The sequence below is a fragment of the Anoplophora glabripennis genome, unplaced genomic scaffold, assembly GCF_000390285.2.
Source record: "Anoplophora glabripennis isolate ALB-LARVAE unplaced genomic scaffold, Agla_2.0 scaffold490, whole genome shotgun sequence".
Taxonomy (NCBI): Eukaryota; Metazoa; Arthropoda; class Insecta; order Coleoptera; family Cerambycidae; genus Anoplophora; species Anoplophora glabripennis.
Window position 1 is genome coordinate 78,945 of NW_019416571.1, and position 13,460 is coordinate 92,404.

The 13,460-nt window shown below is 33.9% G+C and overlaps 1 protein-coding gene and 1 non-coding gene across 2 annotated transcripts in view; one reads left to right on the forward strand and one right to left on the reverse strand.

Annotated features, from left to right (window-relative positions):
• Positions 1 to 1,283: 1,283 nt before the first annotated feature.
• Trnav-aac lies at positions 1,284 to 1,356 on the reverse strand. Its single transcript has one exon. It is a non-coding gene; the product is annotated as a tRNA-Val (tRNA).
• A 3,768-nt stretch (positions 1,357 to 5,124) lies between these two features.
• LOC108914038 (neuron navigator 3) overlaps positions 5,125 to 13,460 on the forward strand; it is a 303,181-nt gene continuing 294,845 nt past the window's right edge. Inside the window, exon 1 of the mRNA XM_018719736.1 lies at positions 5,125 to 5,136. The gene's annotated coding sequence lies outside the window, so the exon portion shown is untranslated. The remainder of the gene's footprint in view (positions 5,137 to 13,460) is intronic.

Genomic DNA, 13,460 nt, shown 5'->3' on the forward strand with positions numbered 1-13,460 from the left:
GAAATTTGCCAGGTATTCTAAAAAGTTTGCTGCAGTGTTTCTCTTTGTTAACAAAGTGAAATTTGTACGTGTTTATTATAACTATTGTAAACAAACGTTCTGTTAAAATTATTAAAAAAGTAGTTAAAAACTGAGTATTGAAACAAAACTTCGTATAGTTGCACATTTTGCTGCACGGAGAAAACCTATATTAAAAATTTACCTAACTGTAGCACTGTTCTTTATTAAAGGTTCTGCATACCTAGGACTTACAGTTTGTGAAATATTTCAATTTTAGTGAAAATGCAGGCATAGCGTAGAAATTTAATATTAGCAATAAAAAAATAATTTTAAGGAAGCAGCTTTGGAGGGTCTATTTTAGATCTTTGAAGTTATAAATTGTTATATTTGTCGTCACTTAGTATTATACAGGGTGTTCAAAAAATTGCTGAATACTTCTCTCAACTTTAAACAGCTATAACTTGGTTATTTTAAATGGGACACCCAGTATATTTTTACTTTGGGAGTTAGGAAATTTAAAACTCTTTCAAACTGTGTATATGTTCCCTATTCTAACGGTATTGGAGATATTTGTGCCGTTTCGTTTTTAATCGATTTTTTTTGTAAGATGTATCCACGTGTCTTTATAGAGGTCTTTATTGAATTGTTTGGGTTCTTCTTGATGACGTCTCTTTAAATATATTGACAAAAATGAGGAATCTAAAATATACGCTCCAAAGCTGCTTCCTTAAAATTATTTTTTTATTGCTAATATTAAATTTCTACACTATGCCTGCATTTTCACTAAAATTGAAATATCTCGCAGAACCTTTAATAAAGTTCACCTATTTTTTACGGTGCTTTCAAAAATGCAGTAAAATATAAGGTGTTCCATTTAAAAATACATAACTTTGATATGGTACGCTTTTCCTGAACACCCTGTATATTTCAAAATATTTTTAAAATGTAGCCGTAATCAACCTACACATACCCACCTAAACAGGTTTCTGTAACATTTGCCGTTTGGTCCCTAGCGACCGAGGCGTTACTGGTGGCCTACCCTGTATACATTTTTTGTGGAATTATAATAAAATTATTTTTATATATTATTACATTTGTGGCAGTTTTTAATATAAAATGGAGGATCACAATAATATATGCAGCAATTTTGTACAACACATTCTTCCATGGATGAAACTTCTATTATACTGAATATAAACAATAGTAATGATATTTTTTAATTTTTTGTTAATTCTGTTTCTTATTTTAAATATATCTGGAATAATAAAATTAAAAAAAAAAAGTGTTTCCGCCCGGGATCGAACCGGGGACCTTCCGCGTGTTAGGCGGATGTGATAACCACTACACCACGGAAACGTGCTTACTAGTTTGTTTATGGAAACATATAACTCTAAATTTTAGTAGTAAATTATACAAAACACTAAAATATCTTAGAAATAAAATGAAAAAATCAAAATAAATGGAAAGTGGGAACTAAATACTAATAAATTAAATTAAATTAGTATTAATTAGATTTCAGTATCGTAAAGTGATGTAAAAATATATAATTTTATTTTTAGTGCAATATTTAATCTCTCTAATTAAACATTTTCGAAAAATATTCATGTAAAAAACCTTTTCTTTGCGTCCTATGGTCCTAAAAATATATGGAAACATTTAGTACCACCCTGTATTAATGTATATACCTCCCAGCACCTTCGCCATTAATTAGCATTTGGAAATAATTCAGTGAAGCCATACTTATATCTTAGCTATGATAAAATTTCGCAGATTTTCTACAAATATTTCTTGATCTACCACATTATTTTTGAAATTCTTTTGTGTTTACAAATGTCATAGAAATTGTCTTGGAGTATACTGTTCAAAATGTATGCCAAAGATTATTACGCTATAAGATTACATTAGCTGAAGTAATACGCAACACAGATAAGAATAGGAAGGAAACAGTAGTACAGTCTTGGAATAAAAGACAAACGAATTTACATAACAAATAAAAGAAGAGCGAATTTAAATAACACAAAGAAAATAACATTACATCTTCTGATGTCTATACAGGGTGAGTCATTGATAATGGTACACAGCTTAATGGCAGATTGTTAACGTCAAAATATAGCGATTGAGCCAAACATGCCTTAATCAATTGTTGCTCCTTTTCCTTCTACAGGGTGTTAGTTAAAAAAATTTTTTCGATTTTTTGCTATATTTTAAGTATGTATAGACCGATTGTTTTGAAATTACAAGTTTCACGTTTTTTCAGGTGACAAATACGAATAAGCAAACAGTGGTCGCAAGTTGCGTCTAGGAGGCGCTAGTTATACTGTTCTATCAATGTAAAAATATGCCTAACTTTTTGTATTTTACAATTTTGAATTTTTTAACTAGAAATTGTTGAACCACGTTCAATTCTAAATAATAACGGTATACTTGTTACAAATCGATAAACTCAACCATTTTCGAGATAGAGACATTTTAAGTTTTTGAGATTCGGCGGGAATTAAATTTAAAAATTATTTGACCATGACCTACAGGTCGAGCTTGAAGGTTCTTTGCAGGTCAAATCAGGTTACGAAATAAGAGAAGCCTGTTTGCAGCCCCATTAAGTTAAGGCAAGATCGGCATGACCGAGCCAGTTAAGGCAAGATCGCTATAACCCGACCAGTCAAAGCAAGATCTCTATGAGCTGGCCAGTCAAGGCAAGATCGCTCTGACCGGGTTAGTCAAGGCGAGACCTCGTTTGACCCAGCCAGATACTCTGAACCTTATTTGACTCTAAAATAACTCTTTAAGATCACTTTGGCCCATAACATAATCTGAACGTAAAATGTTCCGCTTTATCCATTTCCGGTGCCTGAAAAGGGGCGTAATACCTTAAAATATAAGTTGACCTTCAAACGACCTCTACGGTTGCCCTTTGTGTCAAGGTCAAGGTCACCATCGAATGTCTCCCTCAGAAAACCCTACAACATTTATCTGAAATGTTTTTTACTGCTTCCCTAAGAAGATATTGCAATGCGTTATTTAAAGCGGGACACCCTGTATATTTTCAGTACACCCAAAGCAACTTCTAGAAAATTTGTAAACATTTTGCAATTGAATTTTTAAAATTTTCAACAGTAATGTACTTACTACTACAAAATACATAAATTTCCGTAGAAAATCTATCAAATTTTATGATTTTATTAGTTACGTAAATTTTTACCAAAATAAAAAATGATTATATTTAACAAAACTGAAGCGACGTACAATATTTCAAGTACAATTTATTGGTAATGTGTGACAGATATTGCAGTTAGCTGTATTTTTACGTAAGTTAATTTCAACAAAATGTATGTGTATCTCCCAGTAGACTACATAAATACACCAGGAAAATTAGCGAAAATATAAGAGAAAGTCGAAAAAAGTCCTATCCGCGAGATTATTGTAAAATTGTCTAAAGTAACATAATGCAAGATATCTCTCATCTCGTGAGTCAAAAACTTTTATTAGCTAACTTTTCTATTTAAACAAATAAGTGAGGAAAACAGTTTTTTCACTTTGCAGGGAAAACTACCAATCAAGGGAGTAAAATTTATCTACAAAATGAGACTTGTTAAATTAAAATCGGTTAATAAACAAAAAATTTATTGCAAAAAACAAGAAGTGTGCCCATTTTTTAATTTGTTTATAACTATCGCATTTATTGCTAAAATTTTATAAAACCTATGACAAGTTGAGGGTTTTGTCATCCTTTAAAAGTGTGCCAAAAGTGGGCGCTGTAGGTGCAATAGTTTTCGCACAATTCAATTTGTTTATAACGGAGGCTCCAAAAGTTATGAAGCGTTAATTTTCAACCAAACATGATTCTGAAAGCGTCAATGTAATCTTAAAGACGTAATTAAGCGACCTATTAAAAAATATCACCGTTTTTTTGACACTAACATTCTCAAATTGTGCATTAAAAAAACGTGCGTTTTTCGCCTATAAACAATTTGAATAAAATTGTTACTATTTATGCTACCTCACCGAAAATAGATACAATGGATAGCTGGCAAAAAAATACATTTTTTTTTTTTAATAAAGCACCCTTTACGACCTACAGGTGCCAAGATAAGAATTAAAAAAAAAATCGTAGCGCAATTGTTTATAAATATTAAGACTTGAATTTTTCGCAAAATAAAGTTTACGACGTAAACTACGATTTCCCGTGAATTACACGAAAAAATGTGGAAAATTAACGACTCACGAGCCCTTTAAAGAGAAGGTATTCGCTAAGTAAACTGTCCGGCGACCGGCGGCGTGGTGGTTGGGGAAGCTCGTCCAAGCGTGTCGCTCGCGAGAAAAGTTCAAATTGATGCGCGCTGTAAATTTTGCAATATGTCGGCCTCTATTCATCGTAGAAACTTATTTTTTTTAAACTGGGGTAGCTCCACGAAAAAATAACAATGGGCATATTTACGAATTCGTAGAATAGCCCTGAACCCCAGAAAAAATGCATCTTTTATACTTATTTTTTTTTAATTTACAAAAATATCACAAAAATTATTGTTAAACGAAATATTAATTAAAATTTCAATTTCGGATTTATTTTACTATTATTAAATAAATAAATGAAGCTATCGTTCATTTAAAAAGTAATTTTTTTTTTACATATTAAGCCAAAGTAAATTTATTTTTTCAATATTTTGTTAGTTATTTAATTACGATTGAAATGTAAAATTAAACTAAAAATTCACAAATTATTTTCAAATTAAATAGAAAAGTTAGCTAATAAAAGTTTCTGACTCACGAGATGAGAGATGTGTTGTATTATGTTCCTTTAGACAATTTTACAATAACCTCGCGGATAGGACATTTTTCGAGTAAAAATCTTATTTGCTTGGCCTAAAATACACGTTTCTTGGAAATGTTTTCGATGAAATTTAACCTTCCAATTGCATAATTTTAATATTTAACCAATAACCAGCCATCCCAGCAAATTTTTCACACATTATTCATATCGTACAAATAAACAAACATAAACATTCATTATTCTGTTCCAGATCTACACCGACTGGGCCAACCACTACTTGGAAAAGGCCAGGAGCAAAAAGCGCGTCAACTCTTTGGCAACAGATTGCAGTGACGGCGTGCTTTTGGCTGAGGTCATTGAGTCTGTCAGTAAGTACGATTTATGACAACGCTAGCAGTAATTACTATCGTTATGGCCGGCCATTTTCTTTGTGAGCAGTTCGACTCTGAGTCCCATTTCGGTTTCTGAAAAATGACGAAGTGTATACAAGGTGATCCTGAAATACTTAGTCACAATGAAGCAGAAAAGGAAATGTTAAACGAATAACCGCCTACACTAAAATTATCCCTCACTGACAAAGTGAAGGGTGTCTGAAAAATAACGTATGATTTGAATTGTGCGCCATTTTCATTCCGAGGAGTTGGCAGCATTGTGCAGGGTATATGTTATAGTAAACAGGTTGTGGTTAGGTAGAATACGGCGAATGAGTGAGTGAGGATTGTGAAAATTTATTAAAAGTAGGGAGAGTGTGTAGCTGAGACTGTGCGCAAAATTAATGGTATTTTCAGTAGAAGGAACACATCGAATGAAAAGTGTGAAAATGTTAATCGCTAAATTTAAAGAAACAGGCGCGGTTGCAGACAATAAAACAACAGACCGGCCTCGTTCTGCTACGGTGATAGTGTGGTGGCAATTTTGCATAACCGCAATGTGTTTGATACAACATGTGACCCTGCACAATGCTGCCAACTATTCGAAATGAAAATGGCGTACAATTCAAATACTGTGACTTGAGACACTTTTTATATAATTGTTCTTCACAATAATCACAATAAACACCACAACACATATCAGTTACTTTTCAAAAAAGTCTCCGTTTTCGTTATCAAAACTTTAATTATAAATTACGCAGGCCCACAAACAAATCGAAAAGTCCTTTTTCCCAGACTAGGTGACCTTTATGGTTTTGGGATCGCTGATTACGATCGCGGTGGGCATATGACCCCATCGCGTCTATATCAAGGTCAAATGAAGGTCAAACAAATTAACTCGAATGATACAATCTTTTTGACCCCGGATTTTAAAGAGCGGAAAATTTTACGTCCGAATACGCTTCGACCTATTGGTCGAACCGACCTCTGAAGGTCATTTAGAGGTCAAATCCTTCTTTTGATCTCTCGGCTAATGTTTTAGCCAGGAATGGGTCACGAACCAGTTGACCATAATGTCAATTTGGAGTCGTTGATCACGATCCCGGAATCCATATGACCCCATCACGACGTCTTCTTCTTCTTCTACTACTAGTTTTATTCAGCAAGTAGATTTGTCCTTTTTACAAAGTCCAAAAGATTCCTTGCTGACACTTCGCTCAGTTCCTTGGGTTCCAAATAGGGTCTCCCAAGGAGCGCCATTCTGCTACGTGCAAATCCCGGGCACTCGCCCAAGATATGCAAAGAAGTTTTATCCGCCGATTCACATTCTCGGCAGATCGGACTGTCTACAAGCTTTAGCTTATGTAGATGTTTCCTAAAGTGACAGTGTCCCGTTATGAGCCCTGTCACTCTCCTGAGCCGGATTCTGTTCAAGCTCAGTAGTTCATTCGCTATTTCCTTCGATGGATACTCCATGAGCTCCTTAGAATGGCTATGTCCTGGCCTTGAAGTCCAGTATTTCCTGTGTTCTGTCTCCATTTGCCCAGAGCCCGTCTGACCACACTGGGAGATGTGCCACAGAAGGGCTCCAGGCCAATGAACTCTGTTTCGGATCCCTTCCTAGCAAGTTCATCCGCTTTCTCATTTCCACAAATGCCTTTGTGCCCTGGCACCCAATACAGTCTGACTGTATTGTTGGTGGCCAGTTCAGTCAGCAGTTGTAAACAATCCCACACCAGTTTTGAACTGAAAATTTTACGTCCGAATACGCTTCGACCTGTTGGTCGAACCGACTTCTGAAGGTCATTTAGAGGTCAAATCCTTCTTTTGATCTCTCGGCTAATGTCTTAGCCAGGAATGGGCGAACGAACCAGTTGACAATAATGTCAATTTGGAGTCGTTTGATCACGATACCGCAGTCCATATGACCCCATCACGACTAGATCAAGGTCAAATTACGGTCAAACACATTAATTCGAAAGGTACAATTTTTTGATCCCGGATTCTGAAAGAGCGGACAATTTTACATCCTTATGGACACCGGAATCGTGATCAGCGACCCCAAAAACATAAAAGTCACCTAGTCTGGGAAAAAGGACTTTTTGATTTCTGTTTGTGGGCCTGTGTTGTCTTACAATCAAATGCGTTTTTATTTCCTTTCTTAACGCTATAAGATGTATAATATTTATTCTGTTATTAGTTATGTCGTCGTTGAGAATGTCGAGCCGTCCAAAAAGAAATTACAGTGCAACTTCTTTAATCCGAACACCACATTGCCAGGCATTGTTCGTATTATCGAATCGTTCGGATTATCGAACATGCTATACAGATTTGTACATATGTATATTATGTAAGTACATACTTTATTTATCTTACTTTCAAAAAAACTCCAAAATTGTTACACAAAACACGACACGCAACAGGCTATCGGCAAACAAATTGACTGCCGACTAGGCGCGTACGCGCGAAGCAATCTAGTCTTTTCTTGTCATCGTTCAGATTTGGCCGTTCGGATTAGCGTGTGATCGGATTAACGTGTGTTCGGATTAAAGAGGTTGCACTGTATTTGAAACGCTTCTATATATGTGTCGAAAATTTCATTGCACAAATTTTCTACGTTTGTCAAAGTGAAAGTGTCATTTTTACTAGCGACATATGGTTTGAGTGACGCCCAAACAAATTCGATGGGGTTCAAGTCAGGGTGGTGTGGTGGTAGTCTCAGTAGTATGGTAACGGTGCCACTACGAAAGGCGTTGATTTTTTTATTAAAACTTCTGCCTTAACTCAGCAGAATATCAGAGAAATTATTATTATTATTGTTCAATCAAAATAAATCCTAAGTTTTATAAAAATCGGCTCCTGGAAGATCCTAATTACCATTCGAGGCGTGTTCGCGGCGTATACCTACACAAATGTGGGCATCTTCGATGAATAAAGATTACGCATGGGTGGTAAATAGTTAAATACTAATGCTGAGAGTAGGCCTTCGGTTGTGTAACATCGCAGCGAGGTTTCAGACGTTGAATATGTATTAAAATGTGGGTTAACGCCAAGCCGGCCTGATGATTTCATCTTTACTTTTACGGATTTAACTCTCCGCGCCGCTATTGTGATGCAAATCTTGCACGGGGACATTTAAATAACTCGACTTATATGGTAAAATAAACACGACCTGGTACAAAGTTAAGTGGTTCGCGCTTACGGTCGCTTTATCGACGAAGTTCGCTGAAAATAATCAGTTTTAATTGTTTTTTGCTATCCAACTTCAAAATTCGTAAAAACAACTTCAAAATAAAAGAGCGTTTCTCTAAACATCAGGAATGCAAAAAAAATATGTTGGAACACATCGAAATGAGTTAAAACGAGGCAAAAGGGCTTATAATACAATATATTACTAATAAGCTAGTTTATCTTCAAAACCATGAAAAATACTGATAATTCAAGTTAAGAGATGGTTAGATTTTTAGTTAATTAACAATAATCTTATTTGTTGAGACATCGATGAAAAAAATTTTGACAATTTTTTTTATTCGTGTAAATAATAAGATAATTTTCTGAAATTTTTATATTAACATTTAACATCATAAAAAAATGTTTTATATCTTAAAAGATCGGTTTAGCGGCGCCGCACTATAATTCATTTGGACTTCGGTATGGACAAAACTAAGTAGCGCCTCGTAGAAAAAAGATAAAAATAAATAAAAAATAGCGTTTTAAAGGTTAAGTGGAACAGATTAAGGGAAAAATAATCACATTTCACCAGCACCCCATTTACACCCTCAAAATTGAGCCCCAAAATAATAATTTTGGAAAAAAGTTTACATTTTTTGTTCTCTCGTTTGAAAAAAATGTTTTTTCAAATGTTACAAAAAAAAATTTTATAGTTTTTGAGATGAAGAATAAGAATCCATTGTTTAAATAGAGCTAAAAAAATTTAGAACCCTTAAATTTACGAATATTTCAGTTTATGATGTTTTTATATCAGATTTCTGTTCTTATGCATGGATTTGCTTGAAATTTGGACAGTAGGTGGGGAATAGCTCAAGAATCAAAATACACCCTATGCTGATATATATTTTTACCCTGGGGGTGGTTTCTACCCCTTTGAAGGGGTTGAAAATAAATTTTGTCAAAATAATCCCGGGATTCGATAGAGCAACTAATTTCAAGAAAAAAAACTGTCTTGTAAAATTTTTTTGATAAACCAACTTTTTGAATTATGTGCGATTGAAAACTCAATTTTTCAATTGTTAATTCATTTGTTCATAAAAAAATTATTATAAACAGATCTAAATTATTATTAAATTAAAGTAAAATATCTTTAATTTTGTTCTTTAAAGATATTTCTAGCTGCTATAGAACCGAAGTTATAACGACTTTCATTTAATTAATCGCGAATAACAGCTGTTTTTCAATAGCTTTTTCCAGCTGCTGCAGAAATGAAGTTATAGCGATTTTAAGTAAAATGTCACAACTTACGAATTTATAACTTCGGTTCTATAGCAGCTAGAAATATCTTTAAACAACCAAATTAAAGGTATTTTATTCTACTTTAATAATATTTTATCGGATATGATCTCAGTTCTGTTTATAATAATTTTTTTAGGAAAAAATGAATTTTCATTTGGAAAATTAAGTTTTCAATCGCAAATAACTCAAAAAGTATTGGTTTATCAAAGAAATTGTATGGGACATTTTTTGCTTGAAATTAGTTGCTCTATCCATTCCCGGGATTAATTTGACAACTTATTTTCAATCTCTTCAAAGGGGTAGAAACCACCCCCAGGGTAAAAATATATATCAGCATAGGCCGTATTTTGTTTCTTGAGCTATTCTCCACCTACTGTCCAAATTTCAAGCATATCGATGCATAAGAGCGGAAATCTGAGCTAAAAACATAAAATGAAATATTCGTAAATTTAAGGGTTCTAAAAATTTTTTTAGCTCAATTTAAACAATGGATTCTTATTCCTCATCTCAAAAACTATAAAATAAAGTTTTGTAACATTTGAAAAAACATTTTTTTCAAACGAGAGAGCAAAAAATGTAAATTTTTTCCAAAATTATAATTTTGGGGCTCAATTTTGAGGGTGTAAATGGGGTGCTGGTGAAATGTGATTATTTTTCCCTTAATCTGTTCCACTTAAGCTTTAAAAGGCTGTTTTTTTAATTTTTTAATCTTTTTTCTACGAGGCGCTACTTAATTTTGTCCATACCTAAGTCCAAATGAATTATAGTGCGCCGTAGATGCATTGCTTTCGACGCTAAATGCCCTATTTTTAACATTAAATTAAAATAATAAATAATGACGTTAGAGATTTGGGATCCTTTTCCTTTAGGATCTTCTTTCAAATAGACGCTAACACTTATAGTTTTCGAGCTATTTACAAAAACCCGAACCCCATTTTTTTAAATCTTTATTTGTTTATAACTTTAGCAATTGTTTATGTGCGAGTACGATTTTTATGCACATTTTTATAGACATCACCCTCAATCGAATGAGCCTTCAACTATCCCTTAACACGAATTATCAGTATTTTTCACGGTTTTGAAGATGTTAACTAGCCTATAAGTGTCAAGTCAGTCAAATTTTTCACGCATGTTCTAATATAAGTGTAACATTTCAAACATTTTTCTTCCCCTTGGAAAGGGGTGGACACGAGCATCTCCTTAGTTAAAACTGTTCATTAACAAAAACAGTTCATTATACAACTTACGCGATTGCAACTAAGAAGAATTTAAGTAGGTGGTTGTCATGCGAATTTCTGTCATTAGATAAAGATTGTGTTTTGCGAGTGATTCCATGGGATTGCTACTCAGCAATTTAACTTTTTACGATAATTTGAGAATTGTGGCAAATAATAATTTGACTAGCCATGAGTATGTTCACATGTTGCAAATATTTTTTAAAAGTCAGTAATCCTTTGTGAATATTACTCTAATATTTTCACAGAAGAAGCAACCTTCCAAAGACATGGTTTAACAAATTTGCACAATCTTCATTTATACAAAATTTCAGCCCAGTTTTGATTTGAACGTTCGGTCAGGAATTGGTGGAAATACACTTGTTAACGCTTTTATTTTGCCACGCTGGCTTGTTGCTGCTGAATATCTACAATTTTTGAACGAACGTCTTCCAGCATTACTTGAGGGTACACCGTGTACGCCAAACCATGTGGTACATGCATAATGGTACTCCTTCTCAAAGCACAACAGCATTTTAATTTTAAATTTCCCAATCGTGGGATAGGTCACGGCAATGAATCATCTATTTCTAGGCGTGCACGCTCAACCGACCACACAGATTTTTAATCAATCTTCTTCTTTTAAGTTTTTTTTTAAGTTTTAAAAAAATTTTCTCACATATAAAAGTAGTATATAAAGAAACAAACATTTTATATATTTCCTTGGAACGTAAGAAAATTTCCTAAAACTTTAGTCATCGCCATGTTTTTCTAAATTTAAGATTTGAACATCGAAATATCTCAAAACCTTTCAGTAAATTCGAAATATCTTTGAATTGCTCAGAGATAAATTTCCGGGGGTCAAGGGGCCTAGAAGTCAACGGTCAGTGACTCCGACAGTTAAAGTACAATGCCCTCGAGTGTCTAAGGACATTGACATTTGCCCGTTATTGACTTTTATCCCCTTGACATTTGACATGCGGTCATTAATAACACAGCCCCACAAAATTAAAAAAAAGTATCGGATCTGGTATTCAGACCCATGTATTTCCATGTATTTTTTTCCGCTGAGTCCGAATCTGCCATCAGATTTGGCGCAACGGGTCTGAGTTTTCGGAAAAATTCAAAAAACCGGTCAAAATTCACAAAAAACGTAACTTACGATCGACGAAAGTTATAAAAAATCAAATTATTCTACCAGCTCACTAGACGTAAGATTTTTCACTCTTTTAATTTCAATTTATCATCACAGAGTCAGACAAGCTGGTCCAATTTCATTCAAAAACAGAAAACAGATTAAAAACCCAATTTTCATGGCATAATTCGTGTTGCAGAATTCTGGATCCATCTTTTTATCCACCCACCCATTTATGAATTTATACATCTTTCTATCCAGTCGTTGATGCATGAATATGCATATTTATTCATCCACCTGTACCATCTATAAAACCCACCCATTCACCCATCTATCTATCAACTTTTTGTACTGAGAGATGAGATAACAGCCTAGAAGATTGAGAGTGCAATAAAACTTGTAGAATACTCTACTTTCTACACAAAAGAAAACAATATCTATAAATCATTCTTATTTTTGTTGCTATAACGTGTTCTCTTTTCTTCAAAGGATCTATGCAAAGGTTTACGCTTTCGTTTAGTCCCTCTATTTTTCGTTTATCTTTTAACAACCAACAAAAATCGGCCGTCATGTTTTCATCCCATCTTCCTTGATATCGCTGTTCTATAACCCTCATATTCTGATGAAATCATTCGCCTTGTTCTTCGCCAAGATCCAAGATTTTCATTCACATCTGGATTTGTGAATGAAAGAAGTGCAACTTGTAGTTCATCAAACATCCCAGATCTTGGAAGTCCTTTATCATTTTTGATACAATTTCATCGTATTTAGGACGCCGATTTTTGTTAGTTGTTAAAAAGAGAAACGAAAAATAGAGGGTCTAAACGAAAGCGTAACTCGTTGCATAGATCCTTTGAAGAAAAAAGGACACGTTATAGCAACAAAAATAAGAATGATTTGTAGATATTGTTTTCTTTTGTTTAGAAAGTAGAGTATTCTACAAGTTTTATTGCATTCTCAATATTCTAGGCTGTTATCTCATCTCTCAGTACAAAATGTAGATGGATAGATGGGTGGGTTTTATAGGTGGTACAGGTGGATTGATAGAAAGATGTATGAATTCATAAATGGGTGGGTGGATAAAAATATGGATCTATGTTCTGTTTTTGAATGAAATTGGACCAGCTTGTCTGACTCTATGATTGGAATTAAAAGAGTGAAAAATCATACGTCTAGTGAGTTGGTAGAATAATTTGATTTTTTATAACTTTCGTCGATCGTAAATTACGTTTTTTGTGAATTTTCACCTGTTTTTTGAATTTTCCCGAAAACTCAGATCTGTTGGGCCAAATCTGAAGGCAGATTCGGATTCAGCGGAAAAAAATACATGGAAATACAGGGGCCTGAATACCAGATGCGATACTTTTTTTTATTTTGTGGGGCTGTGTAAAATCATTAACCTTGTGAGATATTTAGAGATATTTCAGAAATATGTGGCAGCAGTTCCAGTTTTTGATGTTTTCGATATACTTCTTAATATGCTCTTTTTTGATGTGCTTTGG